Genomic DNA, 6,470 nt, shown 5'->3' on the forward strand with positions numbered 1-6,470 from the left:
CATCCACGATTACAAGCATTTGTTTGTATAATTAGCATTAAATCTGCTTGCAACTCCAATTCTCGATCAGAAACGACTTTATGACGAAAAAAGAATGTCTTTTGTCTAAATAATGGCATACTACAGGTTTTAACGGACACACTGAATATTACCAAACGGTTTTAGCGTCACTGTGAAGTTATCAAACTCCAAGGCGAAGACGAGGTGTTATGATAACTTCGAGGGCGAGAACAACTGTGTTACAGTGGCGATAAAAGAGTGTGATAAACTCGTAGCCTAATGCTGAAGTGTTTTCAGTGTCCATCGGGCATTAAAATTTATTACACTGGCAGTTTATTTAAGTGCATTATTAAGGCATTGATATTCTACAGGCTGGCTTTTTTCACCTCTTTTTTGATTTCTGACTTCTGATTTCTTTGAATTGTAATAAACTAATTATTGAGTTACAATATTAAAACTTTATGTGCTCACTGATGATTTGAAATCAGCTGTTTTTTAAAGCAAAAAGTCCAAAATTTTCCATAATTTTTAATCCTAGTATTTGCTTATCATCTGTTTTGAGGTGAAAATGCACATATAACGCCTTTCTTGAAACAAGTAAATGATTGATTTTGAGAAGCTTCAACAGCTAACTCCAGTTTCAAACTTGAAAAAAGCCAAGGTTTTAACATTCTTTGCTCCAATTTTTTGTTGCGCTCTTTCCTTGCAAAAGTCCGTTTCTGGCCTGTCTACGTGAATACGGGGTTGTTCGGCACAATTTCCAGCTAATGTTGATCCTAAAAATGATTTACTTGAAACTTTTGAATAGAATTCATAATATTTTTGAAAATCTTTTGAAGGTGTCAATGGATCAATTTATCGGGTAACCGTGGAAGTTTGGAAGGGTCCTTTTCGTTGTGCAACCAGCTATGTTTTTGTTGCTTCTTTTAAAAGTATTCTTTTAACCCTGATTATAGCTTTGCTGTTCAGTAAATTATGAGATCGACCAAACTTTTGCTTTGTTTTTAACATACGATTTGAAAACCGAGACGAAAGAAATTTTTATTGTTGCCCTACCTCCCCCCTTATAAGACGAAGCAGAGATGAAACCGTGTTATTTTTAGCCCGGAAAATGTGTTTTTGCTGCCTATAACTATAAGGAACACTGTTTTAGTCATTTAAAAAAACTTTTAGCGATTAAGTACATGGCAAATTGTCAGAGAAGTCGGCTCTACACTTTTTCGCATCCACTCTTTTGATGCCAACAGAATTGATCGAAGAAATCGACAATAAATAATTTTAGTCTGTCCAGAGCAAAAAATCAGAAACCGCATTACAGACGTAACTTCCGATAGTTCTATGAGATGCTTTAGATCATATTAAAATACCCCTTTTTATTAAAAAAAAACTCGACACAACAAAGGCAATATTCCGAGAAAGTTAAAATGCAATACTTCATTGTCACAAAATAAAGTGAATTAAATCGCAAATTTTTTTAAAAAAAAGGCACAATTGTGCTGAAAGACCGACATTATTAACTATTCTAGCTTTTTAAACTTCATAGAAGGAATGCTTATCATTTGAATTTTCAAAATAAAAACCTTATTGTGCTGAAAATCCTTTAATAATAACTACTCTTGCTTTTAAACTTTTGCAGAAAAATATAAAAATAAGATTAGTTTTTTAGGGCAAAACCTGCGGGCCTTGATTTTGCCTCAGCGCCCGATGATACTTGATACAAGTTTTACGGCGCCCCGCCTTCAAATGAGTAGTGTGGAATCTGCTAGTAACGCCAATCGCTGGTTCATAAACGGATATTTGAAAAAAGATTTAAAAATATCTCATTTAGAATCCTGAGGTTTTTACAACTCCAAGAGCCATATTGGTATTCTACAGGTTTTTACTACTCAAATAGGAGTATTGGTATTCTATTGGTTGTTTTTTTTGTTTCAAGTGTTTACCTCCATTTTTGAGTTCTGACTTCTGTGTTCGAGCATTGGATCTTAACAGTACCTTAGTTTGTGATGCACAGTTATTAGGAACTGCTGGCAATGTTCAAGGCAAGAGGTAATTTTGAGATTTTTTGATCCTATTTAAGTCACCCTTGTTTATCTAAACTACAATTCCCCCGACCAACACCCCCCCCCCACCTACCTCACCTCACCTATCTACCCACCACCAACGTACCCCCTACCAAATTACTCACACCCCACCTACCATCCCCCACCTACCCCCGCCCAGCTAGCCCCCGCCACCGCCAGCTGCCCCACCTACCCACAAACCCATTTATCCCCCCACCTACACCCAAAATTGACCCCACTCCCTCCCCCATCTGTCCAAACCGTGCTATTTTCACGAGTTTTTTGACCCGGAGAATGTGTTATTGCTGCTTAAAACAATGAGGAACACAGTTTTAGACATTTTTAAAAAGACTTAGCAAACAAAAAACAGAGCAAATTGTCAAAAAATTGGATCTTCGCTCTTTCATCCCCTAGTCTTTTCATGCCTACAGAATTGATAGAAGAACTCGACAATAGATTGTTTCAGCCTGACCAGAGCAAAAAAAACTAGAATCCGCCTTGAAGACATAATTTTCGCCAGTTTTATGAAGTGCTTTAGAACACAATAAGTAACCCCAATGCTGACTTATCATAAAAAGTCCAACGCAAAAATGGCAATAACCCAAGAAAGCTCAAAATTAAATTTGCCATATTCACAAAATAAGGTGCAATAAATTGTGAATCGTCAAAAAATAAGCATTATTGTGCTGAAAGTCCTAAATTATTGACGAAAATAGCTTTTAAAAATTCGTAGAACGAATGCTTATTTTTTGAAATTTCTTAATCTAAGGGTTAATGTGCTGAAAGTCCTATATTATGAAGTAATCTTGATTTGAAAACCTCTAGATGGAAGCCTTTTCGGCGTGCAACCAGCTAATTTTTTTGGCATGTAACCAGCTACTTTTTTTGTTGCTTCTAATCAAAATTTATTGTTAACCCTGAATATAGCTTTGCTGTTGAGTAAATTATGAGAACAACCAAACTTTTGCTTTGTTTTCAACATAAGATTTGAAAACCTAGACGAAAGAATTTTTTATTGCTGCGCCAACCCCTCCCCCTTTTAAGACGAAGCAGAGATGAAACCGTGCTACTTTCAGCCCAGAAAATGGGGTTTTGCTGACTAAAGCTATGAGGAACACTGCTTTAGTCATTTAAAAAATTTTTTTAGCGATTAAGTACATGACAAATTGTCAAAGAAGTCGGCTCTACAATCTTTCCGCATCTAGTCTTTTGATGCCAACAGAAATGAACGAAGATAAATTGTTTTAGTCTGTCGAGAGCAAAAAAACAGAAACCGCATTGAAGACGTAATTTGCGCCAGTTTATGAGGTGCTTTAGCTCACATTAATCAAACCCGATGCTAAATTTTATTTAAAAAACTTGACACAAAAAAGGCAATATTCCGAGTAAGTTCAAAATGCAATACACCATATTCACAAAATAAGGTGAATTAAATTCTGAATTTTCAAAATACAAGCATTATTGTGCTGAACGACCGATATTATGAACTGTTCTAGCATTTTAAATTTCATATAGTGAAAGCTTATATTTTGAATTTTAACAATATAAGCGTTATTGTGCTGAACGTTCCTATATTATGAAGTAATCTTGTTTTGAAAACTTCCAGAACGAAGTTCTAATAATAAGAACTAGTTTACATGGCCTTGACTAAGCGCCTGATGATACTTGATACAATTTTTACAATGCCCCGACTTCAAGATTACATTCAACTGAGTAGTTTAGAATCTGCTGGTAACGTCAACTGTTTAATTAGAAATGGCTTTTTTGACAAAAAAGATAAAAATGTCTTAGTTAGAATCCCTGGGTTTTCACGAATCCAAGAGGAGTATTGGTATGTTACAAGTTTTTACGACTCAAAGAGGATTTTTAGTATTCTATAGATTGACTTTTTCGTTTCGAACGTTTAACTATTTTTGAGTTTTGACTTCTCTGTTCGAATAGCCACCCTCCTCCCCCCCCCCCCCCCCACCCAAACAAACACCTCTCCCACCTACCTCACCTCACCTATCTATTCCCACCTATCTACCACCAACCGCACTTATTCCCTCCACCTATTCGCACTACTGACACCAACCCCTCCCCATGAACTTTAAAAAAGTCTGCAATTTTTAGAAATTTTTCGTGTAGTTTATGGGACTGCTTTTTGATTTTTTTCTCGTGTCTATTTTGATTCTTTGTTTTTTTAGCTTAAGTCATGGCCTGAAAATTGTCTTTGTTTTCGAACATTGACTTCCGTTTTGGATCGTTGACTCCTGTTGTCGAACAATGGACTTCAATAGTAGCTTAATTTTCAGTATACAGTAATGAAGAACTGATGGTCATATTCAAGGTGAAAAGGTCATTTCGGGGAATTTTTGATCCCATATAAAACCCTCGATCCTATCTGACGTACATCCTTCGCCATCTAGCCCCCACACGCTTACCTACTACGCCTACCCCCTCCGCGCACCTACAGCCCTCTCCCCACATCTATACCAATTACATCCCTCCCCACCTAGCTACCAACATTTCTCACTAAAAATTGATTTTCCTTTCTCAATGTATATTGATTCTTTGTTCCTTTTGTCATATTCTGAAATAGCTAGGGTTTGATAAGAGTTTCATTGCTGGACTCTTCAAGTAGTTTCCGGTACTCTGTCGGCAATGTTTTGTTTTGTTTCAACAGGTTTGAGGTTTTGGTATTTCGACCAATTTTTCATTGAACAATTTCTTGTTGAGTTGATTCCATAGAAGAAACATATTTTAATAAGAAGTTTAAATGGAATAAGTTATTCAAAACCATTGAATGGATAACCAAGTTCTTTTATTTGTAATCAGAATGCTTTCAAATCTGACCTATTGGATTATTTGAAAATTAGTTTTCAATTTTTTTTGTTTTTATTTGTTTCGAACAAAAATTCTTTTGAGGAGAGTGCATACTAACTTTTTCCTCTTGTAGCAGCTTGTGGATCTTGAGCTTGCAGGAACTCCTCTATCAAAATAAAGGTAATAAAAGTGATTACTCCCACCATTGCCTATAAAGTCTAAAATAATACAACCAAACAATTCTATCTTTTGATGCAGTGGGCAGAAATGTGCAAACCATAGGCTTCCACGGTGTAAGACTTAATGTAATAATCCTAAGGTGTTTTTTTAATAAAAATATGTGAGAATATAAGTAGCGCAATTTTATCTGTAAATCAAAAAACGTTTGACTTCCAAAAAGATGTTTAGGAGCAGAAATTTGTTACAATGAATATTCTCCCAGAAGTCGCTACAAAAACTTCTACAGAAAGGACTACTGATAAGACTTTGTGTCAGCTAGTTGTCACTGAGTCGATAAAGCTCATGTTTATTTTGATTCCATAACCTTCTAGTTCATCATGTTACTACTTCAATGAAAGCAAGAAAAATTGGATCTTTTCCGTTTCTGCCCCCCCCCAGTACGTTATGCGCCCCCCAGTTACAGAGCACGAGCCATTACATAGTAAATCATTATGTAAAAATATGGCACTTGCGTCTGGGGGCGCAAATAATATGCACCCACTAAGCTGGGGGGGGGGCACAAACGGAAAAGATCCGAATATTAATTCAAAGGAAACGTTCAACAAAATGAATGTTGACATACTTTTATAGTGAAAAACTTAAAGCTTCGTAGCATAAAAAGTTAAAATTTTATTAGATATCAATAAACTCCATAATTAAGTTACGATTAATTGATAGGTATAGTCTTAAAAGACTTCAGTTCAAAAAATTCCCTTACCAAAAGTCTTATTCTGCAATATTTTCACGACAAACATTTCAAAACACCAAACAGCTTGTTTTGCGGTTGAATGTCCTGTAAACACTAACTGATACTAAAAACTTTGCGTACCACAAACTTTTGCTCAAAAAACCAAATGAGGTTGATTTATAGGTAACATATTCTGTCCCTTAATATGTTCCAATACATAATTGCAACTATTAAATTCCATATACTTGGATATACTGAGTAAAACTTTTGACACTGAACAATTGCTTTTTCGATTTTTTGTCCATTGAGACCCGAGGAAGCCTATCAATTGGATTCTGATTTTTTTTTTCGAGGAAACGATAGGAACAGTATGGAGTAACTTGTGCTGACAATCAAGACAGTTAAAAAGTAATATTTTTTTCTGCAAGAGGAGCTAAACATCAAACGGGTTAGAAGCCCGTGGTTTTCGGAAACAAGAAAACAATTTTCAAGTTAATAACACATCAACTTGTTGTTTTGTTTTTGCTCTCGCCATTACGCCTCCAAACTACTAGTCTTCCCAGCTTATTGAACTAACGAAAATTCCAATGTGAAGCCGGCAAACTGCTGCTAACTTTCGTGCTAAAAAATCATCGCAAAATTGCTTAATTATTACGTAGACTTTATCCTCAATGTATTACCCAAATACTGCTTTGATA

This window comes from Convolutriloba macropyga, chromosome 12 (assembly GCF_964194025.1).
Source record: "Convolutriloba macropyga chromosome 12, txConMacr16.3, whole genome shotgun sequence".
In the NCBI taxonomy this organism is placed as follows: Eukaryota; Metazoa; Xenacoelomorpha; order Acoela; family Convolutidae; genus Convolutriloba; species Convolutriloba macropyga.